Genomic DNA, 26,669 nt, shown 5'->3' with positions numbered 1-26,669 from the left:
AAGAAGAGCATTTACAGTGTCATTATTCCAGTTTAGCACCCTCTGGACAGCTGTGAAAGAGCCAAGAATCATATTAGCTTCACACTGCCAAAAAGGCAGAAGGCAGGGGCTCTGAGCAGCAGCGGGCAGTGGAAGGAGCACCAAAAGAGCTGGAGGTGGGAAACAGCAGGTTGCTGCATTGCTACTTGTTCAAGGGCTCCAAGAACAGTCAGCGACTCTGGTAAGAAGGAAGAATGATCGCAGGAGGGAGCACTGGAGCAATTACTTCCAAGTTTATCAGCTTTTACTTGCCAGACAGCAACTGACAGGAGATTTATCTTCCCATCCTCATAAGTGAGATCCCGCTACAGTACTGAGAGACTTGTCAAGGTACCATTTAACAACAGGAACTATCACTCCAGATTCTGTTGAAGCCTCTGAATTTCCACATGTCAATTTTTGTCAGTCTGATAAACATCTTCTAGAAATATTAACAGGCCAAACTAGAGCAAAATCCACCCCAAAACACTGCCAAAGCTCTTAGTTTCCAATCTGACAGACTGTGATTGCTGTGAAGAGGGGTAATTTCTGGAGGAAGGAACACCCAATCCTAATTTATAAATTGACCTTGTATTGGTGAGGGGAGAGGAGAATGGGCCAAAGCAAAAGAAATTCTTTCACATCCAAAACCACACAAGAATTGTCAGCATTTCATTAGCCATAACATGGCCAATATCCATCTGCCATGAAATTAAATATTCCTTTGTCATAACTGACCAGGAGAGAGAACTTCTCAAACCAATGTTAAATACAGATCTGTTTAAGACAGTGATACACACACCTACTCCTGAAATATATACTGATGAACCAGTCAAATGACAGGCTGTAAAGGGGGCCATAGGTCAACCGAGATTAAATAAGCATTTAAAGGCCAGGTACATTCTGAAAACCATGGCCATGTTTAACCCAGTGTTAGATAACTCCAATGGGTTAAAACCTTTTTCTCCCTCAGGAAATGGATGAGCAATCCTGCAGCTCTACCTCATGGCTCATAGGTGCTTCAGACTTTAACATACTGTGACTGGTGAGTTAAATGGGAGACAAGAAGTGAAGATCACCTGCCTGAAGACAAAACTGACTGAAACTGCACAAAAATCATCCCCCAAAGATGATGGAAAAATAAACCTGCAACTACAAGACACCCAGTGTGAGGAAAACCATTTTAAAAAGTACTTTATGAAGTGAACATCTGCTACCAAAAAACCTACCTATGCATAAAGAAAGATGATGTTTTCTAAATGACAAGCAATTACAATTTTATCTGGCGCATTCATTTTTCATTCATCACAAAATCAGACTGGGAAAGAAAAAAAACACTATCTATATGCAGGCAACAACACCTAAGACTGTACACACACACTGAAACAGCTCTGAAAAAGAAAACTTCCAAGCTCATAAAGCTCCATTCCCTTTTTCATTAACTGAACAACACTTGCCAGCAGCACTTTTGAGCTTTTAACCATACAGATAAACATCCAGACAAAATTACTCGGCCTCAGAACGCAAGTGCTGTATCTGCATTCAACCAGTTGAGACATCTCCACCTTCAGTCTACAGCCAAGGGATATAAAGTGCCTTGTGACCCCAGAGCTTGTATAAGGCCTGTACAGGCCCTCCTGCAGTCTGAAGAACGGTTTACTTCCCCCAACAACCTTGAACTGCTTCAGCTAGAAAATAAAAAAGGTCCAGCAATACCTGCAACAGGACAACAAAGTTCCAGTCAGGAAGACTATGGGAAATGCTCACATTGCCCTCTGGGACACCCTGCGCTACACCATAACCACGCAAAACCAGAAAGTACATTATGGGTCTAATGTACTTAAAGTACATTATGGGTCTAAATAACTGGTGCTGAGACACAACCGTTTTCCTGAGATGAAGTTAAAACACAAAAACATCACCCTTTCTATAGGTACACAGCAATGAAAGTAAATGTCTCGCTACGGCACCTCAACTATTCCAAAGGCCTATCCCTCCCAACCTATTCAAAACAATTTGACTGTTCTACATGGCACCGCAAAGAGCAGTGACAATAGCAACTACCTCAGAAGCATCTGCTTCCACAGTTCTCATATTAATACACATCAGCAGCAAAATACAGATATATGGATAGAATAGTATGGCAGGTGAATAATTTTTTAAATACAAACCCCAAACCAACTCCTACTGCACTCGCTTTTTGCAAGAATTCCATCTTACAGCCAAGTGAAGAACTCTACAGAAAAGGACAAGATCAGAAATGGTATGAACTAAACTGGAGCTGTCAGAACTATCCCAGCCTGTTAGACGGGAAGGCCTCAGAGAGCAACTTGGACTTTCACTATTTCCTTTGCACAGGCTGGTGAATAAATTCAATCTTAAATTGCCTTCCAGGAACAAGCAGAACAGGGAGCAGCAGCAAGATGGGGAGCAGGTATCTCACTGGGGATTTAAATCCATAGGGGCATGACTTATCTTTTATAACATCTGGAAATCATGGCCTCTACAGATTTCAATTACAGTATGTAATAAGCTAAGGACTGGAATAGTTTTTTTCCAAACACCATTACTGTCAATATTATATTTAGAATCAACAGAACTGAAATTTAAAAAGCATAAAGCACTTTCTCAAAGGATTTGATACTGAAAGACGTATTTACAACCTTAACTATCACAGTGAATACTCCCACTGAAAATCCACATATGCATGTTTCAGCATTTGGCATTGCTTTAAGGTTAAACGCTACTTAGTACCCCAATATTATAGCATAGATTTTGTGAGCACTGAACTTAGATGTAAAAATTGGACAGAAAAGGGAAACCCAGAGAAGTATTCAGACACAGATACCTGGACATACCCGCTACTCACCTGCTACTCAAGACACCTTAGTGCTTGTGTCACTTTAGTCAGACACCTCTGAATGCCAGAAACCCAAGTCCCACAGACCTCTAACTTCAAACCTCGAGCAGGTCATGACAGTTCAGCTTCACCCTTTGTTCCCCAACATACCTGAGTGTTGCACTGACTGCAACACTACCCCAGGTCATTCACTTACTGACTTTGTGTTGCGTTCACGAAAAGGACTGCGAGGTTCCCAACACACTTCAATGCAGATACACATTTTAAAGTATGAAAATAAATCTAATTGTAAAATCTGAAATCCAACAATTTGGTTACTTGAGAAATAAGTGCAAAATCCATATTTTAGCAATTTAAATGGAAAAAAAAGAACCACATAAACCCACAAATCATCCCTCGGTGGGGGGGGACGGGACCAAAACAACCAAATTTAATCAACTCTGTAGAAAGACTGTACATTTCTACTGATATGTGGACAAAAATTACACGAGGATTTGTACATCCATATGGATAGCACCAACTCACATTTTAGTAACTGCACTGTGACCCAGCTTAAACAATCAAGTTTCATATTGTTCCTAAACATGATTTTATGTGTGGCAGAGGACACAACGTAGATGAAAAGTCAAATATAACACTGTAAGGGAAAATTAAGAACTTATGATTGGAATCCAGCAAAATACACAGCAAGCTGACCAGCGTACCTCTATGCTCTTCCATGTTTATAACACAAATAATTCCCTACTTTTTAAAACTATTAAAGTCTCCCTTCAATCACAACTATGCTTTAAATTCCGAGATACCAGACAGCTATTTGCCGAAACCTGTTCAGTCTGAAACAACCAACGGTAATGAACTGTCATGACCTGTCAACACCAGAGCTCACTTGTGGAAGGAAGTATGCCCCAAACTAACCAAACTTCCACGATCTATGGAGCATAAAATCCTGGTTTGGTGTCATACATGAGGGAAGTCCTGGCTGGTTCAGCTTCCCACTGTAACCCCTAACAACACCCCAATTTGGCTAGTAGAGAATATTCCTAGTGTTGCTTTAAATATTCGCTTTTAAAAGGACCAATTTTTACGGTTTTAAGGCCAGAGAAAACCACAGAGTTATTCAGTTTCCCAGAATTTCTGCTTTTACAAACCAAACTTGGAATTACGGGCTGCTCTGCCAGGACAAGCACAAAAACAGAGGAACAAACTTCTGCTGTCGACAAAAAGAAGGTAAAAAAGAAAACAACGCTCTGTTTTAACATCAGTTCCCCTCTACACGTCTGGAACCAACACCTTGAGGCCCCGACTAACCCTGAGGAGCGCTGGGCCCGGGCAGCGGCAGTGACAGCTCCAGCGGGGCCCGGCGCCCCAGCAAGGCCAGCAGCTGGGCCGGTTCAACGGTTCGCCGGGACTCAAGGGAAGGAACCGCCATCGCTGCCCGGTCGATGCAGAGCTTTAAAGGACAGCAAAGGGGGAAGAGGGAGCGCCCCAAGCCGGGGAGCCAGCCAGCCTGCCTCCTTCCCTCCTTCCCTCCTTCCTCAAGCCGGCCCAGCGGAGCCCCGCGCGAACCAGCAACTCCGGAGGCCCCGGAGCAACAGAAAGAGTCCCAGAGGAGGGAGGCAGGGGCCGGGTCGGCCGGCAGAGCACCGGGGCCGGCGCGGCACAGTCCCACCCCCGCCGGGAGAGCTGACAGGCCCAGTGGGGCCGGGCCGGGGTCAGCGCCCGCCGGGCCTCGCCGCTCCCCCTCTCACCTTGTGCTTCAGAGAGCGCCCCCTAGCGCGGGGGCGGGGCGCGCAGCCCGACCGGCCTCAACCGGCGGCTCTCGCAGGCCCTGAGGGAGCCACCTCTGCCACGCGCGGAGGCCGCGGCCGCCAACCGGTCCTGCCTCACCGGGCCGTGCCCAGGGCCAGCGCGGCGGCGGAGCGGCCCGCCCCACCCGGCCCAGCGCCCCGTACCTGCCCGATGCCCCGCTGGGTCCCCGCCGCTGCCCCCGGCCCCTGAGCTCGGCCCCGCACACCCCGCGGCGGCCGCGATTGCTATGGCAGGCACACACTTTGCGCGTCACCACGCTGGGGGCGGGTCAAAGTGCGCGAGCCGGCGTCGCGAGCGACGGGCGGGGACGAAGGGAAACGGTGGCAAGGCCCCGCGCTCGGCCTGCCGGGAAACGGAGTTCGCGTGGAGGCGAGCCCCTCCCGCGCACGCGCCTTCCGGGCGGCTCCGCGGAGGAGCCTGGGAGTTGTAGTTCCCGGTGCGCGCAGCCGTTGCCCTCCAGAGGCCAGCCTGGCCCAGCGCACAGCTGCTGCGGCGGTTCGTAGCGAAGGGGCGTTCTCCAGGGAGGGAGCGGGGCTGTTTACTCGAGCTTCTTCCAGGTTGGCACTGAGGAGCCACCGAGCAGCAGCTGCCGGCCCTGATACCGGGGTGTCGGCCGCGATAGCGGCACAGCGACACGCACGCTGCCATCCCGCCCTCCAAGCCCCACGGGGCACTGCAGGGACCTGGACCATCTGCGCCTTTTTCTTCCCTTCGCATGCGAAGGCCGAGTGTCCACTCGTGCATCGTTCCCCTGCTTAACGTTACCTCTGGGCAGAGAGCGGGGTGTGTTAGTGGGAGGGCGGCTGGAAGATGAGCTTAGCTGGGGAGCGTGCCTGCCTCCACTGCTTCTGCAGAGTGGTCTCTTCTTATCTGCAAGAGAGGAACACCATGCTGTTTGTTAGCAGTTAAACAGGGACCGGTTTTGGCAGTTGGCGCCAACTGCCCACCTCTGCTCTGGGCACGCCCAACAGCTGGAAACAGACGGAACCGAAGTGTTTCTCAGGCTCTCCTGAGGCCAAGCTCCTATTCCCACATCCCCACCCTTCCTCCCAGCTGTGACAGTGCATCCTCTCCTCTCACAGCCCCCAGGAGAAGCTGATGAGAGCCTGCGCACAGGGAAACCCTTCAGCATTGTGTAGCTCTATCCGCGTTTCTTTCCACATGCAAAGTCTTCCATTCCTCTGGGATCTATTTTTCCTTGCCTGTTGGCTCCAGGGTAGGAGCTACCCAGCTCCTCAGCCAGCAATGTGTGCTTTCGCAGCTGTAGTAAGTTGTTATTCCTCACTGTCCCTTGCCCCAGCCTATTGAGTTACCTATGGAGAAGGTCTATGTGCTCTCAGCAAGGTTACTGTTTCTGAGGGGGAAGACCTGGAAGGGTACAATTCTTTGCCATGCCCTCATGACTGGTTGGAGCATCAAATGTATCAGACCTGCATATAGCATTATCTAGGGAAGAGCAGCACATTCACAGCTGCACTCTTCTCCCTCTGCAAGGCACCAGGCAGCCTCTGCGCCAGCCACAGAGCTGTTCAGGAGGAAGCTCCAGGGGTTAATGCTCCCACCTCCCTCATAGAATCACAGCACCAACCAGGTTGGAGCAGAACTTTAAGATCGTCAAGTGCAACCCTTACCTCAGGACAGCCAAGCCCACCACTAAACCAAGTCACTAAGTTCAAAGGGCTAAAAGCAAAATGAAGGTTTCCAGTTCCTGCCACATCTGTGGTGCACCAGAGATAAGGTCAGTTCTCAGAAACAGTGGGGTTCAGTCCCACGGCTCACCCATGCAAGTAAGGGGGTTTGGAGCCTGCTGCTTCATTGCAAGAGCCTGGAACGTTGCTGGAATAGGATAGCTTGCAGCTATCCCTGCAGTTCTGCCACAGCCTCCTATGCAAGCTGCCTGAAATGCTCAGGCCTCCAGCTCCTGCATTTCCGTGCCTCAGGAGATATTTGGGAAGAACTCAGTCTAACACCTTTGTTCCCCACAGGGCAGGTGAGAGTTCCACTGGCTCACTTGGCAGGGATAAGACAGCATGAGCTCTACTTTAATTTGGGTTCCCTTTAAAAACAGTGAAACCCCAGCTTGTGCTGCAGTCCTCTAGTAATTGCCCAGGTACTGGCAGAAGCTCTTCTCTTAAAAGAATAAGTAAGAGTTAAAAATGAGTAAAGAAGAGGAAGCTGGGTCCTCCCTGTCTTCATAAGCACTAGCACTATTCCCAGCTGAGATGCTTCCTGCCCCTCAGTATGCCCATTAACACCCTTTCCGACACTGAAACTGTATAAACCCCTACACCAGGCAGCGTTTGGACAGGTACAGATTCTGCTACCACACTTACAATATATGACTATGAAGTCTTGATTAACTACAGGATAACAACTGCAACAGTGAGAACCCTGCAGCAGAAATCCCCCTGAGCAAGTAGTGAGTAAGCCACCACCCTCCCACCAACAGTTTACTTTAATAATGCAATTGAAGAAGGAAAAACATCAAGAAAACCAAAAGTCAACAACAAAACATCACTCTGGTTAGCAGAACAGTAAGCACAGCAGGTCAGCAGTAAGCTTGCACCTCTCTGTAACATCTTGTGGCTGAGAGAGAGGCTTGTGGTGTGCAGGAGGGGAAGGTTATCTCTGCCTGCTCACCTCCACAGGCTTCCCAGACAGAAAGACATAGGATGACATCCACACATAGGATGGTCAACTGATAGTAATGATGACTTACTGCTGAATCAAAGCTTGGGCACCCGTGAACAAAATAACCACTTCTTCCCATAGCTGTCATATCCCAGATCACTTTGCAATACTGTGGTAAGATGAGCAGTTTATAACAGAGGATAAACCAACTTCATCAGCCTCTAATAAGCTTCTAGACTTAAGGGCAATCAACTGCGGGATCAGAGGAGGAGCGGCACTGGTAAGAGAAGCCAGGAAGACAGAAGCTGTTTCCAAAGGATGCCTCGAGTACAGTGAAGAGTGAAAGTACGTGGCAGATAAAGGCAGAGAGCCCCAGGCAGCAGCTTCACTTTCCTGCCTGAGCAAACCTTTGTTTTGAGAATGAGAAAAAAGGCTCTCATCAGAGAGCTCGCAACACTCGAGCTGCTCACTGCTGCCACCCTGTGAGGTCAAGGAAGGACCCTTTAGACCTTTAGAAGCATTAATTGCTTACCTTGACCTCCAGCATAGATCTACAGTGATAAAGTTCATTGACTTCCTACACCTTGTATTAATTGCCCCATCTACCTGTGGCAGTCACTTCACTCATCACCGTGTTTCTACTTGCAATTGAGTTTCTGTTGTAGGGTAGTTACTGACTTTGCAGCTACCAACCTCTGCAGCATAATTTTGCTATGTGACTCATAGCAGGTGAATAGTAAGTCCAGTAATAAAGCTCAGTCCCTTCTCAGCACTTGTGTGTATCACTCTGCTGCTGCAACCACACAGCATCCAGCTGGATTCCCTGGCAGCATCTAGAGAAGGGGACAATGCCAGGAGCTGAACCTTTGGGAGGGTCTAAACCTGCCCTGTGAAGATGGCTGTAAACTGATGTGTGGTTCTGTACAACTCCCGTGCCCCAGGGGACTGTAGAAAGCAGGTGGGAGGTCAGATGTCTGGGGAGCTGCACCTGAGCAGAGGACATTTCCCAGCAGCAGTGGAGGCCGGTCTGCCCGCACACCAGCTTGGCTGTGAGGCACTCCTCTACAGAGTGCTTTCCTCCCTTCCACCCTGCCCCTCTCCTGCAGAGCCTGTGGATGTCCCGGGAGTGAGCAGCAGACACAAAGCTCTCCCAGGAAGGCCTCAGCTCCAGCCTTAGCATCAACTATTGCTCTTCCAGCCTTTATCTCCCCAAATAGTTCAGTTGTTTTATGAGGCGTGATGCAGTACTGTGGCAGCTAACATTTGCAATGGTATCCCTCACGCCACAGGAGCTTTAAACACTGCCTAGACTCCCCAACAGCATTTCTTTGCCATGTATATAATGCTAAAGTTTTGTATGCTGTGCAAAAATATTGCTTGATGGATTAGATTATGGCCATGGGTGATCTGTGGGCAGCCAGCACATCAGCAAATGGTCTGGTCCCATTCCTTGCCTTTATTTGAGAGAAGGCAGATACTACAGTAGAAAGATGGGAGAAAAGACATTCCTGCAGGAATAAGCAGGGGAAAGCAGTGCAGTGGGATCCTTCCTGCCTGGACAGATGCAGCAGAGCAGAGGGGCTGCAGGCATTGCCACAGATTGCCTGCAGTCCAGGTAACTGTGGAGATACGGGCAAAAGATGTGCACTCAGTGCCCATGATAAATGATGTACGACGAGGGAATAGTCCAATCACTAGATGGCACACCAGGATCATCACACCAGGCCAGCACCCTCTTGGAAGGAGAAGAAAGAGTCCAAGGTAGCCCAAAGCCTGAATTAACAAGCAGTCATCCGGGGCTTAGAAAGAGCCACTTGTGTGCACACAGGTAGAGCAAAACCATCCAACAACTGGATGGAGAAATAAAATGTAAAAGTGCAGAACAAAATTTGTTCATTCAATCAAATTCTGAATGTGCTCCTTTGCTGATTCTAAGTTATAGTGTAGTATAGGGCCTAAGTATAGGGCAGGAGAGACTCACCGAGGAATGGAGCATGAAGAGGCAATGCACAGCAGGCAGCAGAGGTGGATGTTGCTCCAGGGACCACCTCTTCTGAGTGTTATGCCCACTTTTGTGTATGGAAAGAGCATTCGAGTTTTCTTTCCAGCAAAAAAAGGCCAAGTAAAGTGCAAAGAGAGGCTTCTCGCAGCAGATAAAACTTTCCCACTTCCCAGATGGAGATGAAGTGAGGTTTAGTGGCAGCAGGCTGATATTACCTGCTGCAAAAGCTCAAAGGTAGTTATCTGTGGGGAAGAAAAGTGATAGAAGAGTGATAGCATCATTCCTGGAGCAGTTTTTCTTTTGGCTGGAGCCAACACAAGCTACAACCAGCTAAGGTATTTATGAGGAGGAGCTAGGGAGAGACCCATGTTTTGGCAGAAGACCAGCAGCCACTGTGTATTGTTCTGCTACTGTAGATCAGTAGAAGCAGTACACTCTTGAAAGCATCAAGGACTGTATCATGGCCAGCTGCACTAACTCTTCTGGACGCTCTCAGGGTCTGCAGGACTTGCCATCAGGCAGACAGTGAGACAGTGCACCTCAGGCTTTCCAAGTGTTTGCATGAATTCAGCAGTGCAGACACAGGCTTGCCAGCCAGCTACCCCTGAGCAATCGTGTGGCTGAGAATTTAGTGCAGGCTGAAGAGAAAACCCAGATATATATCTAAGAACATAGAAATGCAGAAGAATGTAGTTCATCAGCTCAGATACTAATGAAAACATGAGCAAGCAAACAGCTTTCTTCCAAACAGCCTAGTGCCAAACCCCTCCATTCAGACACTCAGGCCAATGCCAAGAGCACATAACTCTGCCTAGCTGAGCATCTGAATGACAGCACATCTGCCTTTGCAAGTTAAAAGTCAACAAGAAAATTAAATAATACAAAGTGATCACTGTTGTGTGAAGTGGAGGTTCAGGCTCTGGCATAAACCTCTTGCTTCCAGTAGCACAGCACTCGAATCCAGACCTTGCTGCAGTACTAAAATACAGTAGCTAGTACTGAGCAGAGTCTTGCTCAGAGCTTTACGCTCAGCTTCTCACAGGCATCCAGCAGCTTCAAGCAGACATTCATACCTCTCCCAGATCACTGTAAAGTGTGGTTATTGGTGTGTCCTGTGATATATGGGCTGTGCATTATCCAGGGGGGATGCAGCCATGATCCAGCAATTGGAAAGGAGAACTCTGGGAGAAAGGAAGTGCACAGATAAACCATGTACACAGAACATGCAATGGAGAACATGAAAAAAGTAAGGGATTGTAAGTATACAGAGCATATTGCATTGGAGCAATAAGATGTGGTTTTCTGACCAAACACATTTGTCTAACTGGGACTGAGTTACAAGTTCATTTCAGGTATCACACAGAATCCCTTGCTAGTTTTTGAGGTTTAACAAGGGTTTTCCCTTTTTTATCTGTTTTGTTACTATAGCAAACAGCCAATCAATCAGCAAAGAAAATTCTTCATAGAGGAAGAAGCAAGGGAAGATTATGCACAGCATGCTGTGAAATGCCTGCAGGACACACTGGGAATATAAACAAATTCTCCCTAATGTTTTCCAGCAACAAGGATCTTAGGGATTAGTTGTAACAACAGCAGCTTTAAAAAAACAAAGACTAAACAAAACCAGGAAACAGTATGTTTCTGAAAAAGTATCCTTTTTCAGAGGAGGGATGGATTTGGTTTGGGTTTTTTCTCTCTTTCTAAGAGAGAATGTCAGTCCTTAAGTGCAGGTTATGTACCTGTTCCCCTCATGACTTCTCTCTACAGGAGTTAACGGGGTCAAGTGTCTGTATGTGACAGTTTTGATGCATGAGGAAACAGTAAGCAGGCTGCCAAAGGTGGGCTATAATGATTACAGGCACTGTAGATATGTGCAAACATGTTAATTTTGGATTCATGTATTGTTTTATTGCTGAGGGATTCCATCTAGGGTCTTAGTAACAGCTATGTGTTGTTTGTCGTATGTACCTTCTCCAGTATTTGGCAATCCTAATCTTTAGCTTGACAGTGGTGGTGGTTACTGCTTCCAAACCTCAGCACATATCAGCTCCAAGCAGCCACATGAGCAGGTACCACTGTGATCACTACTGAGACATTTAGTTGGACCACTGTAAAGTCTGAACACAGAAAACTCTACTCTCATTTACGTTTATCACATGCAGGAAAAAGCTCTGAAGCTGCCATAGCAGCATAAATACTTCAACAGCCTTTGACACAGGGAAAATGGTCAGCTGAAGTGAGGTAATGTAGAGGGACTGGCTGCAGGAACTTGTGCTGGGATTTATCCAGGACACTTGCCCTAAGTTTCCCTCTTCCATGAAACAGCTCATGTCTTCACCCAAAAGGAATGACTTCCTCTGGCAACACCTCTCTTTGTGCTGCCCTGACCCCAGATGGCCTCTGCAGCCCCAGAAACATTCCAGGACAGGGACATTTCAGGGCAGCTTACTGAAACATGAAGGACCACCAAGCCCATACCTTGGAAATGCAGGCATGCCTCAGTGCATGATGTTAACGGCACAGACCCAGATCTCCATCGTCATGGATGACTTCATAAAATGTCAGTTCTACTGCTGAACTCAGAATTCCAGGGCAAGATGGCAGCACTTGCTTGAGGACTCTTCCCATCCCTCTTCCACACGCTTTCTTCCCATCCTTTCTTCCACATGCTCTATAGCCCTAGTCAGTGGGGAGGGAATATAGCAAGAATGAAGTGTCATGCATTTCCTTGCACAACTAAAACAGAAGCACTTGATGATAGGGCAGAAGAAGAAGGGAAAAGCACTGAAATGTTAAGAATTAAATCAGTGCCAACCCATAAAGGAGAAAAGTCCCACTGCCTCCCAGGGCACAGCACACTGTGCTAGCGACTGCAGGGACATACTCATGGGCTTTGCTCCCGAGGGAGTTTTGTTTGTGAACATTTAGTTGTGTTTAAAGGAGTGCAGGGAATTTTGTTTAGCAGCCTGTTCCTTTAGGATGCAGATAAGTGTTGGGATGCAGTTCCTTATCCTTATTCTAAAACCAGCACTTGTAAATGATAACCAGAAAAGCATCTGAACATCCTCCCTGCTTCTGGGCTGTCATTAGGAGTGGTTCAGATGCCCAGTAATGACTGCTAATGACAGTAAATTGGTGATGTGAAGCTCTGCAACACTGTGCAAGCTGAATGCCCAGCACACTCTTATAACACACACCTCATTCTGTAATGGAAGAGGATTCTGAGAAAGACACATTTTTACCACTTCTGGACAAAAAGGAGCAACAAACTATAAAAATGCCAATTTTAGTACTGAGCATTTACCTGTAAGTGTGTACCATTCAGAGACTGTGAGTATAGTTGACTTGCAACAAGTTGCATTTGTATGGCAAACCTTAAGCCTGACAAATACCATTGTCTAAAAAGTACATTACTCCAGGCCTAATTCCATCTCTTAGGTGTATGTATCTACCTGTGGCAATATGATTGTTAAGTTGTGATAAAATGCAACTAATTATGAAGTAGGGGCATTCCCCACTGAGAAGAATTGAGATACTATCTTTTTTCTCTTGATTCTTTCTGCTTCAAGTCTTTTTCAGAGAAAAATATCCTTTTGAGCTGTTGGACATACCAAAGCATCAGTATGACTGGATAGGACTGACAAATTTTTCCCTGTATTACCTTATTTAACAGTCTGTGTTTTGTGTTCAATGTAATGTTTGTTTGCTTTTCATAATACAACGTTACATTTTAATGCAGTCTCTGGACAGTAATCTTCAGTGTAGTCTGGAAGAGAAACAATGCTTTAGCCCAAAGAGAAGTTAAAAAGACAGGAAGAAGTGATGAGAGATGTTTATGGCTTTTACAGGCTGTTTGGACAGCAGAACTCGCAGGAGATTTCAGCAATAGCTACAAAGCTTTGAGCCAGGAAGGAAGAGGGAGGCGTATTTAGCCACTTCTTGAGGCTAGGATGCTATTTTCCATTAAGCAGAGTTTTGCCTTGTAGCTGCAAGTACCAAGGTTTGTTTTATCTTTGGGTTGTGCAAGTAAAATGCTGGTCCTCCTTGAAATACGTGGCTTGTTGGTGCTTAAGATAATAAAGGGAAGATTTCACTGTAGACATTTTGAATCATCTCCATCCAGCCTCTCCCAGGATGCTGGTTGGGATTGTTCCCAGCCAGTTTTGTAGCAGATAGGTGTGTCAGGCAGCACCACCTGCTGCTGAACTCCTTGTGATACACAGCCTTCTCCTGTTATGTTCTCCTGGGCTACAGAAAACTGCCCATGAGCCATGGGAGAATCTCCTGGAAGATTAGTGGCCAAGGGAGAGCCACAGGGAACAACACTGCCTGCTGTGAAGTTTTACAAACCAGCTGTGGTTGCCCACCACCCAAAGTGTTTGCTTTAAAGCAGCATCTCCAGATCTTACCATGCAACACCCTATATCTCCCTTTCACAAAAGCAACCAGCTAAAAAGGGAGTGCTGAGGTCTCAGCTTCAGCACTTCTGAACTAGTTTGCTCCTTGCCTGGAGTTGACCAGCATCACTGTCCCAAGAGCCTTGTAAAATGGGAGAGGAGGAGGAATAAACTAGCTTCCTTGCAGCCATGCACGATCACAAACCCATTTGGCTTCTGGGCTGGCAGCAGAGACTCTCCAGACTACCAGAGAAAAGATTTTGCTCCTGTTCCCAATGCTGAGATTTTGGCAACACATGGATTTTGTAGTCAGTGAAGTGGTACCCCTTCCACTGTGCATGTAGGAGAAGGCATCTCCCTGCAGACACTATCATATGCCACAGCTTTTATCTCCCTTCCTCAGGGAATAGTACCTGATGGTGGGAATTTGCCCAGTTAGGAATAACTGCCAGGAGATATTTGCAGCTGGCTGAGGTGGGGTTTGCTAGAGGGAGGCCTGTGGCTCCTCTCTTCCCCATAGAAGTGTTAGAGGCAGCATTCTTCAGTCCTGAGCTGAGTTTTCCTGGAAGGACTCTTTGACTTCACCCTGTGTTTCTGAAGCAGTCACAGCATCCAGGTCTGCAAGTTTTGCTCAGGGCTTCTCATCCTATCTTCAGCTACATGATGGTGGTGAATGGCTGGGAGCACTTGCATCCCAATTCTCTCTTGGGAATTCAGCAGTCTCCTTCTCATGCAGGCAAGAGCTGCAAGCAATCCGTTCCTGCTCAGCTCTGCACCCAGACTGTATGCAAGCAATTTTAAACCCAGGGTGTGGACTCGTTGAATATGACTAAGAAAACGAAAGATGACTAAGAAAAACAAGTCTGTGTGCTGTGGAATGCATCTCCAGCCTGAAAAGAGCAGAAGAGCTCCATGATTCTCCTGCAAAGTCCCGAGATGTGCTCAGATCTCATAATACCAGAGCACTGAAAGGCAGAGTCCCTGCCTCCAGCTCATCTCCCAGCATGGCACTCATGTTCAGAAACACCTCCGCTGTCTTGTGGCCTTCCAGGAGCCTGTATCAGTGGAAAAACCTCCTCTGCCCACTGCTTTTCACTCCTGTGGAGCAAGTGTCTGTGCAGAGGATCAGCCAGAGCTGTCACCTCTTGCTGCAGCCCTCTGCCCCACATCCTGTCCATTTGGGACTCCATGTCAAAGCACACCAGGGTCACTGTGCCCATGAAAGCCATTGACAGGAACACGCAATCTTGTCTGGGTAAATTTTACTTCTATTCCTTGGCTGATTCCTAGCTCTCTACAGCTACAGTTCCAGTCATCCTCCAGCTTCTTCTGTCACTTCCTCTGTGTTTTTCTTTCATTTTTCCCCTAATACATCACACAATTCTGGTTGCTATGCAGTCTTTCCAGGCTCAGCCATCCAAACAATCTCCCACCATGGGTGTGTGCAGCTTGGCTGCAGTGTGGATGCTTTGCTGATTAATTTGCCTTTTTTTTTGTGTAGTTATTTTGGATGCTTGGAAATAAATCGAGACTGAAACTGTTACTAATACCTTCCCCCTCCTAGTGCCAATAAGCGTCAGCAAATACATGTTTTCAAAATCATCTTCTGTGTGGTCTAGACCAGGGTACATACAGTAATATAAACTATGCAGCTTAATTTACTGTCCAGTTTTGTTCTCACCAGTGCCCTCTCAATGAGGAAGTGGCTAGAAGGGAGCGAGGAAGTAGCACAGTACAACTGCAAGCCAGAAAGGAGACATCTGGACAGGTCCTGTGCTGGCTGAGCACACAGAGTGATGAGGGGAGTCCCAGAGGCTTCTTCTTTTACCAGAAGCTGGAGAAAAGGAAGGATCTGACCCCTCTTTTCTCCACATGCTGAGAACATCCCAGGCCCTGGACTGCTAAAAAGCAACCTTTTACTGTTTCATAACCCTTTGACAGTGGCTAAAAGGGAGTGCTGCACAGTTCCCAAAGCTCTTCCAACAGGAATGTTGTCACCTCAACTGCTATTGTGGTCTGTAAACGGTAAGTCTCCAAAAATAATCACCCAGCCTCTTGATTGCTTTGTCCTCCCCTCCTACCTGCCAATGGCCTGGGCAGGTCATGCTGCATTTGAGCAAGAAAGGTCATTCACCTGCCATGGCTCCAGCCATGCAGGTGAAGAGACAACATTTAAATGTGCCTTCCCATTTTATGCATCAGGACATTTTATGCATACAAGACTACCTCCTTCATACATACAGTTCCATAATTTCCCTACTTAAATACATTCACCATCAAAACTATTTTGCTAAATCATGCCCCACAGATTGAAAGCCTTGGAGGAATGAAAATGTGCTTTTGAAACAAAGATACTTCCTTAAGCTCCTGAATCTCAGAAGCAATTGTAAAGTCAGAGGAGTCAATGAAAGGGAGAAATGCTGTTTAATGTAGTCTAAATGGTTGTTGTTTAGGGGTTGTTTTTCACAAGTGAAAATGTTTCACTCATGTGAAAAACATGAGTTTGCATATTGCAGAGGAAAAGCAGACTACAGTGATGTTAGATTACTCCAAAATTCAGATATCCACTGCAAGAAGACAGAGACTGCAGAGAGCACTGGTTGAATTACACCAGTATATTCCCACTGAGTGAGAAAGCAGGAACAACTGCTGTGAGATTCCTTCCCAGTGCCAGGAAATGCTGTGGTGGTAGAGCATGATGAATTATGGCTTTTAAGCACATCAGTTTCTGCCGTCAGTACGATTATGTTCAACTCCACCAATGTTTTAGAATGATGTTTTGGCATCATGAATGTGACTAATATCTACTGATAATAAAACAGGAAGACTTCAGAGTAACAACAAGGAAAATAGGTACAAATCAGAAGATCCTATAGCTTGCATTTATAAATACAACCTATACTACAATAGAAGTTGTTTGAAACATTTAAATGCTAATTGCAGTGCACAGGGTGTTGAGGAAACCCCTGTAGTACAACAAGCTCTGCATAGTGGGCAATGGCTGCAGGGCTCCGAGTGGAATGCAACTACAGACACCAGTGGAGTGCCAGGAAAGGAGCAGCTCCTGGTGACACTAACAGCTCATTGTCTGAGTAAGCAGTTCAGTGTATGACCAGGGAGTCTCACATGGTGCATTGCCTCAGGATCACTATACTAAAAGGGAAACATTGCTGCTAATAAATAAAAAATGAAATTAGTGCTAATCACTAAAATGGGCTCTTAAATCAAAGCATTTGCAGTGTTTACAGGTGTTCTAATAAACAAAAGATTATCTCCACATGAAGAACAAAGGGAGTAAAAAACATACTGAAAAGCAGAGAGAAAAGCTAGCTATCTTGTTTTATGGCTGCAGATTAATATAAACCCTGGATGAGTCTGAAGAATAAAGAAGCAAATGTAGGTCTTATCAGCATTAATATAAAATGTGCACTAAATTCTCTTTCCAAGCCTTGATAATCCACCCATAGTCCTTCTGCCTGGTGTGCATCTGCTCAAAACCAAAACATCTTTTACTATTACTCATTCAATTGCACATATCCCTCTTTGCTTCCAAACCAAACCCTTTCCTTTGCCATGCTCATCTGCAAGAATAGACATCAGGAAAAACAATTCAAGTGCAGCTGTAAGGTGAGCAAAACAGGAAAACCCTTGCTGTTTCTAGCTGTTCTATAGCCATCTTATCTACCAGCATCATTCATACACAGTTCTTAGTTACAGCAAAGCCCCACAGACTTCATGAGCAGACAATTTGAAGGTAGAGGCCAATGACTTCAAGCACCGAGGGAAAAGCAGGGACTGAGAAGTAGTCCCTCACTTCTTTATCAATAGTAAATACCTGCTGTTCTTAAAGGAACAAGAAACTAGGATCCAAGTGGATCCTAGGACCAGCAGGGCAGGGGCCTCACCAGCCAGTGCTCATACCACAATACCTGAGTCAGGTAAGCCATCCTGGCTGCAAGATAGCAGTCAGCATCAATTAAGAATTCAGACCATTAGGCAAGCTTACAGTGATAAAGTAGAGCCAAAACCAAGCTAAGACACAAGTCTACAGACCACATGCAGCAATACTAATCAGAATTGAGCACAACCATGGGTTGAACTTAAATAGAGTCCCTGTACCAATGGGCAGGAGGGTGCCAGTGGAAGCCCCAGGTGAAGCTGGTCAGGGCCATTAAAGCCCTTTACAGCCCTGACATTGGTGGCTCCATACAGAGACAGTGTTATTACACAGGAGAAAACCCCGTTGTATGGGGTATCATCAAAGTTAATTCCTTTGGAGAAAGCTTATTGTAGCATTAGGAAGGAGGACTTGGCAAAGAAGCAGCAGGGAGAACCTGTTCACCTTATTTATGGATCGTCTTATTCTGGCACATGAAAAACAACGAGGTGGTTGGTGACAGCCAGCATGGCTTCACTAAGGGGAAATCCTGCCTGACCAATTTGGTGGCCTTCTATGATGGGGCTACAGAACTGATGGACAGGGGTAGAGCAGTTGATGGCATCTACCTGGACTTGTGCAAAGCGTTCGACACTGTCCCACACGACATCCTTGTCTCTAAATTGGAGCAACATCAATTTGATGGACGGACCACTCGGTGGATAAAGAACTGGCTGGATGGCCGCACACAAAGAGTTGTGGTCAATGGCTCAATGTCCGGCTGGAGACCAGTAAGGAGTGGTGTCCCTCAGGGTCGGTGTTGGGACCAGTCTTGTTCAACATCTTCATCGCTGACATGGACGTGGGATTGAGTGCGCCCTCAGCAAGTTTGCCGATGACACCGAGCTGTGTGGTTCGGTTGATAGCTGGAGGGAAGGAATGCCATCCAGAGGGACCTCGACACACTTGTGAGATGGGCTGATGCCAACCTCATGAAGTTTAACCATGCCAAGTGCAAGGTCCTGCACCTGGGTGGGAGCAATCCCAGGCACAGCTACAGGTTGGGCAGAGAAGAGATTCAGAGCAGCCCTGCGGAGAAGGACTTGGGGGTGTTGGTCGATGAGAAAATGAACATGAGCCGGCTTCAGTGTGCGCTTGCAGCCCAGAAAGCCAACCGTATCCTGGGCTGCATCAAAAGCAGCGTGACCAGCAGGTCGAAGGAGGTGATCCTGCCCCTCTACTTTGCTCTTGTGAGACCTCACCTGGAGCATTGTGTGCAGTTCTGGTGTCCTCAACATAAAAAGGACATGGAACTGTTGGAACAAGTCCAGAGGAGGCCATGAGGATGATCAGGGGCTGGAGCACCTCCCGTATGAAGACAGGCTGAGAAAGTTGGGGCTGTTCAGCCTGGAGAAGAGAAGGCTGCGTGGAGACCTCATAGCAGCCTTCCAGTATCTGAAGGGGGCCTATAAGGATGCTGAAGAGGGACTCTTAATTAGGGACTGTAGTGACAGGACAAGGGGTAACAGGTTAAAACTTAAACAGGGGAAGTTTAGATTGGATATAAGGAGGAAATTCTTTCCTGTTAGGGTGGTGAGGCACTGGAATGGGCTGCCCAGGGAGGCTGTGAATGCTCCATCCCTGGCAGTGTTCAAGGCCAGGTTGGACAGAGCCTCAGGTGACACGGTTTAATGAGAGGTGTCCCTGCCCATGGGCAGGGAGTTGGAACTGGATGATCTTAGGGTCCTTTCCAATCCTAACTATTCTAGGATTCTGATTCTGTGATCTCCTCTGTCCCCCAGCTAATGACAGAGATGTAGAGCAAAAGCACAGTGAACACCAGCCTCCCCCAGCTCTGTGACTCAGCTCCTCTCTTGGCAGGAGGTTGTCTTGTCTCTTTGGAGTGCCATAAAAGTTGGTTGTGCCTCCAGTAAGGACCAGCCTAGAGCTGTCTGCTGGAAAGACATAACCCCTCAATGCCTTCTCCTTGTAGCTTCCAAAGCACAGCTGGGAGCAGGGCAGTCCTGACCAGCCACAGGGTTTATTTTCCACTAAGGAAGGTGAGAAGATGATTTTTTCCCCTGTGCTGTCCTCTTGTCCTAGGTAAGTGAAATATCCTGGGATGCAGAAAGCCCATGCTGGCCAGGAAAGGGTCAGTGCATTTTGGGGGTGGAGTTGTAGGCAGATGCTGTTGTCCCCACCTTGCTGCACCTGCTGTAACCAACTGGCTTGGAAGGAGGATTTAAAAGCAGTGAGCTGAGCCTGGGAGGGAGCATGAGGAGGTCTGGTTTCTCAGGCTGGGATGAGAAGTGCAGGAATCTGATAATGTGTTGCTGTGAGACTATATTTTGTTTACTTATTTCTTATTGCACCACAGTGTGTCATTCTGCCTAAGCAGAGCAAGAAGAAAATTGTGTAATTTCAAGATGTTTTTGACCTTGCTGTGAATTTGCTAATGGGCCTTCACAGGTAATTCAATGATCCACTTACATATGCTGGAGTTGCAGGTTTAAATTTGTCCTCATCTGTAGGAGGTCTGAGCAATGCAGGTCCCTGTGGGCTTTGCTGCTGGCCCCACAGTCCTTATCCTTGTAGTAGGTGGCTAAAGAGGCTGCTCCTCGTTTCAGCCAGGTACCCTGCTGTGGGGATTGCCAGGATCAGGCAGGTGACCTTTTCTAATAAGGTGTTGCCTTGTATTAATTCTTGAACTTGTTTGTTTTGTTTCTCTAAATGTATCAGTACCTCTTCTATGAGCAAAGCAGCCTATCTTGCCCTTATTTCTTCCTGTTACTCTGTATGCTATCAAATCTTTGCTATTCTTTTTCCTCACCTGAAACTATAAACCCTTCCACCTTCCTCTAGAAAAGGTGGTGCCCTGTTTTTGATTCCTGTTGCCTTCTCCAGGTGGCTGCGCCCAATTCTATCACCCACTGTTTGAGAATGGGGTGTTGAAGAGTGTTTCCAGGGAGCAGTGCTGTGTTGAGTTATACAATGGTATTACAGCATTATACTATTGTAATCCTTCCCAAAGCAGCTCACCATAGGGTTAAGAAAACAAAATAAATGCCTGTTCTCTAAGCAGAGAGCTCTTGCTCTGTAATGGCGCTGAGTCTCTTCTGGATTGGGCTAGTGCAGAGCCAAACATGCAGAGGAAATATTCAAGTTGTTTCATGTAACCAGGATTCTTTAACTTGCCCATAACGAAACTCGTTTGCTTCTGTTCTCCAGTGTCTGGTTCTTAGCCCCTTCTAGCGGCGAAAGGAGAAGGCTGCAGACAGTGTTGACCAAGTGAAATCTAAGCCGAGTATCATGACACTGGTTAAACGTCTGTGGAGCTGAACCACCAAGAACTTAACGGGCTCCTGTGAGATAAGACTCCCCGGTAACTTCTTCAGCACAAAGCTTGATGTTACATTAAGTGTGATGTTAGAAATAGTCAATTTCTGCTTCTGATTTTTCACCTTCTTTTCCTCTGCATGACTGACTGCTTGAATCCTTCTCTCAGGATGGAAACAGTTTGGCAGCACCTGCACGTTTCCCATCCTGCAGTTTAGATGCTGGCTGGAGTGCATTTCTTTCTTCCACAGTGGGATGGTAAGGGAGCGCAGAACAGCACCATGAGCAAGCACCAAATGAATGGGGAAAAATCAGGCAAGTAAAGGCATGTGGTAAAGGAGGAAATGCAGATGTGGGTAAGCAGGTGAATAGTGCTGTGATGCAGAGCACTGTGTAGCACTGCTGGCCAGGGAAGGTCTCCAGGAAGCATGAAGCAGTGTCACCATCACACAGTGGTGACTATGCCTTCTTCAAGTCAGGTGGTAACACAGGTTAGACACAATACTTGCAAGAAAAGCCTCTAAGAAAGGGCATGTCCACCAGCAGTAGGAACTGTGCTGTAGCAGTTTTAGTGCTGTCACTAGAGTACTTGAGAAACAATTGCTGTGATTTATAGTCCCATCAAACCCAACACACTTGTGCCAGTGATTTATGGCGTTGAATGGGGTGTCATATGCTGACTCCCAGCTGCCTGGGTTATAGGGTGAAATTCAGACCTGCTCCTGTGACTATGCTTGTGGGCTGCACCTTGATAATATCTGTATCTGTTTCCAAGCATCCTATCGCAGGCTTTCAGTTTTCAGAACTCTTGGACCAAGCTTAGGATGGGAGAATCCTGAAGTATGGTAGTGTCAGGCAGAGCTGAGTTATCCTCCTGATGGGATATGTATTTTTCTCCTGCTCTAGAGACAGCCTCCATAGAGCCTTGTGCCCTGTGGCAAGGTGAGTAGGTTCAGGAGATGCTTCTATAACTTCCATGGAAAGCTTTTGCAAAGGCATTTCAGCTCCCTGAATGTTTTGTAAGTTATTGCACTTCAGAACATTTGTTCAGAGGTGCAAAGACCTTCCCCAATCCTGCTTTTCACCTCTTTTAAAGACCCTGAAGTGGGGAAAGGCCCCAGAGTATATAAAGCAGTACTGACTTCCCAGTCAGGACACTGAGCATCAGTGCAGCAGTTACTTGATAGGCACAAAACTGAGAACTGATGGCTGTGTAGTGAGATCTACCTTGAGGCTCTGATCAGAAAAGTCATGAAAGAAAATTCTTTGAAAGTGCCTTTTCCAAGTGGCATGAAACTTCATAAATTGTGCTCTGCTGGACAAGAACAACATAGCCAAGTGCAGAAGTGCTCATGGTTATGAGAGAATCAATTAGGGCATGTTGATGAATAATGCATGTGCAGCTTAGGAGGGATGGATGACACTGGTTTTATTTTTGTACTGTTAATTGAGAGTGATTCTAGGACAGAAAAAAAGCACAAAGGCAAGATGGGGAGCTTTGGGGGAGTTCTGGTTGAAGTGTCAGAAGCTGGAGGCTCACCAGCAACACTTCCTGTCCATTAAGCTGTAAAAACCTCAGGAAGGGGAATTGTACTAATGTCCTCTACAGCTCCTAATCCATGTAACCGATACTGCCCAAGAACCCAATTCAGACTGTAAATGATATGATCATTTAAAGGGATAGAAGTTGAAGCTGTTGCTTTGAAATCTGATGGCATTTTCTGTATTAAGATAATGTCTGTCTTGTTCCTTTGGGGCCCAGTTGTAGGATATTGTTCAGCTCTATTTATCCCTGGGTATGAGGCTCTGCTCTTCCTTGTATGTGCAAGGGTTCTCTAAAGTAGAGCTGGTGCACTGGGATGCTGGAGGAAGCCTGGGACCCCAGTGGGAAATGATCTGTTGCTGCTCATTCTATATGTGGCAAAGATCCCCATGTACTGGTGTGCAGCTGAGTCATGAGAAGACAGGTCAAAATCAACTGCCCTACAAATCTTGCAGGTCTCCCCTTGGGCTTGTGCACTGGCTGGCTGTGCAGAAGCCAGGGATTCTGTATCAACTCAGGCCTAAGTTTTGCAGGCTAGAGTAGAAGCAAAAGAGGAGTGGTGCTCCATATCCCTCTGCATTGGTGTTTCCAACATCCAGCTAAGGGAATTTCCCCCATGCTCAGGTGCCTACCCAGCTGCTCAGAGCAAAGCCTGCTGCAGGTACCCATTAGTATTCATTTGAGGTGAAGGACATGAGGGAAGATGAGAGGGCACATTGCTGCAGTAAGCAACCGGCCACTGGTCCCCAGAGAAACCATGTCAATTTGTTTGTGTAGCATTTCTGGTGGTGGCTGATGTGTGTCTGAAAGGGTGAGAAGGCACTTGGAGGGTTCTGTGGGTGGTTGCTTCACTCAAGTTGGGTGGAAACCACTCATTCCACCTGGGAGATTCCATACTGTTCCTGAACTTCCTTATCCTAGGAGGGGGTTACTCCTTCAATCTCATCTCCTACAGTGACCATAAAGGACAACTGGTAGGTTTTTAAGGGGCCAGAGCTGCCATGTGTGGTGGGACTTGAGGATACTTGTATTTCCTTGAGGAGTAACACCTGATGCTGTAGGCAGCTCCCTTCTGCCAAACCCAACACATGCACTGGACAATATGGATGTTTGATCACAAAGGTTCACTGACTTAGAAATATAGTGGTTGTACATCTGTAGAAGCCAAGAATAATTTTCTAGGTCTGTTTTAGCTGCTTTGGTTAACTTCATAGAAACAAGGAGAAGGTGCTAGGTGCTGGAGTGCTTATGGGCCTGTGAAGAGGCCCCCCCTTAGCTGGACTGTGCTTGTCAGTGCAGCTGTAGAGCAAACACCTGAAGCATCACATGCTTGTTTAATGTTGTAATGTGGAATAAAATCAAACAAGAACTCACTGCTCTGCTGGGGGCTCTTCTACCTGCTTCAGCTTCCACTTATTCCACTCTGCCTCTGAGGCTTCTGCCATCATCCCTCTTTCTGAATGTGTCCTCTGTGTGACAGGGAAGCAAACCCTGGAATTTCATCTTGGATTTAACAGAAGGAGGTCCCACGGAGGATTTCCATGTGTCTAGGTGGAGAGGTGGGTGAAGGCTTTCTGCGATACCTCATGTCTTTGCAAAGTCCCAGGGACATGCAGTTTGTGAGGTGGCTCTGTGGTGGTCTGGTGCTCTCATTCTGGATCAGCTCTGGCTTTCCTGAAATCTAGGAGACCCTTGAAAGACGAAGGGTTGAGTTATACTGACCATGCCACTACATATCCAGAGTCAGATACCAGTCTCCCGCTTTTATTTTTCATGCCCTAGATATTTGAGCACTGGCCTGGGGAACCTGGCAGGCACTTTCTCTGCTGTTCTTGTTCGTTTTTCTTCCTGTTAACAAAAGGGAACACCAGGCTCCTGCTGTTGTACAGGATAAGCAGCACGCTCTCGGTGTGGTGTCAGCAGTGTGGCCTGGCAGCGACAAAGGCTGCCGGTGTGCTGGGCTGTGTCTGGCCCTGGGACCAGGGCCAGCCGGTGGAGGTGAGCAACGAGATTGCTTTTACTCAGCATTAGATCGCATCTGAAATGCTGTGTGTGGGTTTGGACACCCCCCAGTCTGCGAAGGAGGTGAATTTAAGCAAGTCATGTGGAGGTTGTGAAAAGGCTGGGGTGTAGGTGGGTGGGTTGAGCTGCAGAAGGGTTTTGGGGGGACTCTGGTGGTCATCAGGTATCCATTGGGAGGGTATGGAGGTGAAGGAGCCAGATTCACGTCAGCAGCATGAGAAACGCTGGTTGTAAATGTAAACGGGTCTTGCATCAGACTGGATACGAGGGAAAGTTCTCTCCTCTGAGGAAAGCAGCCTGGTGCTGGAGTTGGGAGCTCAGAGGCTGGTGGAGCTTCACACGTGCATGGTTTTAAGAGCAGACAGGATAAGGCCCAGAGCTGAGCTCCACAGTCCCTGCCTTGAAGGGGGAACGGAGGAGAAGACCTCCTGAAGTCCCTCAACCTCAGTTACCATCGCACTCTCTGGCTAATTAACAGCATCCCTCGGGGAAGGGGGGTTATCCCCACGCTCCATACAGTAACACCCCCCCCGCAGCCGACGGCACCCGCGCAAGCAGCCGAAGCTCCCGCCAGTGACCAAGGCGGCCGGGCGCGGCTCCCGCCGTTACCCACTCCAGCCCCTAGGTGGGCTCCGGGACCGCCGGCCCCGCTCCTGCCCTGCCCCGCCGGTGGATGGGGCCGGCGGGACGCGGGCGGGCCGCGAGAAGCAGCCCCGTCCCGCGGCCAGCGGCTGCCGACGGCCACAGAGGAGAGCCGGGCCTCTCAGGGCCGGGGCGCCCCGTTCCCGCCGCCTTCCCGCCCGCTGGGGCGGGGGGGAACCTTTCTCCGCCCTGCGGAACCTTTGCGGCGGAGGCGCCTGTTGCTGCCCGGGGGATCCTGCGGCTGCTCCGGCGGGGGGTGGGGGGGGGCCGGACGCTGGGTGATGCGGCCCCCGAGCGGCGGCTGAGCGCCGACACCGGCACGGAGGCGGGCGGGCGGCCACCAGCTCCCGGGGCCCGCCGCGGCCCGCAGCCCCCCCGCCCCCTGCCGAGGTGAGAGCCCAGCGCTGCGGCGCGCCGCTGGAGCCGCCGCCACAATGGAAGCGAGCCGGGAAGGGGCGCGGCGGCGGAGGCCCGCGGCTGCCCTGCCCGCCCCGCCCCGCCCCACCGGGCTGTGTGGACAGCAGCGTGGGGCTACGGCCACCCGGTCCGGGGGGTGGGGGGTTGTGCTACGGCGGTGGGTGAGCGGGCACCCGGGCTGGGGGACAGTGGGGCAACGGCTGCCGGGCCTGGCGGAGCGAGTGGGGGCGGCGGGAAACGGCCCCTCCGCCTGAGGGACCGGGCGATGTTGCTGCCGCCGAGCCCGAGAGTGCGAGGCCGGCGGGGCAATGGTCCCGGCTGCAGTGAAGCGGCGGGACAGCTCCGCCGGGCCGGGGGCGGCAGGGGGGCGGCCGGAGCTGAGCTTGGCGGCGGGGGGAGCGCTGAGCTGCTGCCGGGGCAGGGGAGCGGCTGGGCGGGCATTGCCGGGGTCTGCGGGGCAGGGCGGCTCTGTCAGCATCCTGCCGAGTTTCGGTCGGTGCACGCCGTGTTTCCGGGCCTAAGCGAGTTTCTGATTCTGGGGGGCCGGGGCCAGCGGAGCCTGACGGTGTCCGGCTGTGCCCGTGTGCGGTGGTTGTCACACTCCCGCGGTGACAGAACGGCAGCGATCTGGTCCATAGACGCGCGAAGTGTCAGTGTCCGTGAGGGACTCGCTGGTGACCTTTGGAGGGGGAGGTTCGGTGTGTTGAGCTGTTACCGCTTCTTATTTGATCCTATCTCACCGCTTTTTAGCCTGCTCCCTGCGTGGAAAGGTTTGTGGGGGACTTTTGCTGAAGGTTACGGTGGTGACTGAAGTTCCTGTGCTCAAGAACTGTGTTTGAGAGATGCTCCAAGCTCCACTGATTCCCCCGCCTGCCCCTTCATTGATTTGAACAAAACTGGTTCTTTGACAAGTTCTTAGTAAATCACTGCACAGTCTACATGCAGCTGTGGAGTTTTTATTAATAAAAGAGAAAAAAGGAGCTCTTTTCCCCCTCCTTTATGCTAATAAGATGCTAATGATCACAATTGGTTGCCTTCTTAACTTTCTTAAAGTTGGATATTCTTTGTGGAATGTTCTTTGTATGGTTATCCAAGAATCTTGCTTAGTGAATAAT

The 26,669-nt window shown here is 48.3% G+C and overlaps 1 protein-coding gene across 4 annotated transcripts in view; it reads right to left on the bottom strand.

Annotated features, from left to right (window-relative positions):
• Positions 1–5,009, bottom strand: part of DCAF1 (DDB1 and CUL4 associated factor 1) — a 56,018-nt gene extending 51,009 nt beyond the window's left edge. The window contains exon 1 of one of the 4 annotated variants that reach the window (XR_009963122.1): positions 4,831–5,009. The gene's annotated coding sequence lies outside the window, so the exon portion shown is untranslated. The remainder of the gene's footprint in view (positions 1–4,830) is intronic. The other 3 variants (XR_009963121.1, XM_062610182.1, XM_062610181.1) reach the window with 3 other exon arrangements.
• Positions 5,010–26,669: the final 21,660 nt, after the last annotated feature.

The sequence above is a fragment of the Pezoporus occidentalis genome, unplaced genomic scaffold, assembly GCF_034315485.1.
Source record: "Pezoporus occidentalis ecotype Australia unplaced genomic scaffold, CSIRO_AGI_Poc_V1 ctg145, whole genome shotgun sequence".
Lineage (NCBI taxonomy): Eukaryota > Metazoa > Chordata > Aves > Psittaciformes > Psittacidae > Pezoporus > Pezoporus occidentalis.
This window is presented reverse-complemented; position numbering and strand designations above follow the sequence as displayed.